Source organism: Penaeus monodon, chromosome 27 (genome assembly GCF_015228065.2).
Source record: "Penaeus monodon isolate SGIC_2016 chromosome 27, NSTDA_Pmon_1, whole genome shotgun sequence".
Taxonomy (NCBI): Eukaryota; Metazoa; Arthropoda; class Malacostraca; order Decapoda; family Penaeidae; genus Penaeus; species Penaeus monodon.
Genome location: NC_051412.1, coordinates 35025346 through 35026006, shown reverse-complemented (window position 1 = coordinate 35026006; position 661 = coordinate 35025346). Strand labels below are relative to the sequence as shown.

The 661-nt window shown below is 36.0% G+C and overlaps 1 protein-coding gene across 7 annotated transcripts in view; it reads right to left on the bottom strand.

Moving 5' to 3' along the window:
• The window catches only part of LOC119590805, a gene marked incomplete at its 5' end in the record, with an annotated part of 14711 nt that overhangs the window by 5495 nt on the left and 8555 nt on the right, over positions 1-661 (bottom strand). The window contains 1 exon segment of one of the 7 annotated variants that reach the window (XR_005230291.1): positions 463-587. 7 annotated transcript variants of the gene reach the window in all.

The following is a 661-nucleotide window of genomic DNA, read 5'->3' as shown; positions in this document are numbered from 1 at the left end:
TTATCACAGTAACATTCATATACCATGAGTCATTAAATAATATATGACATGGTATCAGAACATAAAAAAAGAGTGAAATATATATACTAGCACTTGCTAGCTAAGGGTTCTTGGTATCCTCACAATCAGTATCCTAACATACTGTCTTATGAAGCAAGTCACTAACAGTGTAAATGCAAAGGTTATGAACAAGGATAAGCAGGAATTCTAGACAATGTCAGAATCAACTATGTGATCAAAAGGCACATATCTCTCTATGCCAGGATCCTGGGAATCTTGTGCTCTTCCACGTGCAGACCGTTATTTTTTTCACACTCATTAACTTTACTACAACAGTTCTCTCTCTTTATTTTTTTTTTGAGTGTTTTTTTTTAAGTGCAAGCCAAGTTCAAACATTTAGTTAAAATTCAGTAGGGGGGAAGAGTATTTTGGCTTTAAAAAAAAAAAAAAATTCTCCTTGACCTCTGACAGAGACCTGCTTGATTTCTCAAGTGTGATATTCAAGAAGCAGTCATGGATGGGCTGTTGAGATGGAAATGGTGGTGATCGGATGAGCCACAATGTCAGAACCATAGGTATGAGGGCCTCTGAGGGAGAGATAAACCATTATCAATAGACCTTTACCATAGACTTGTACCAAAACTATTTACACAAGAACATA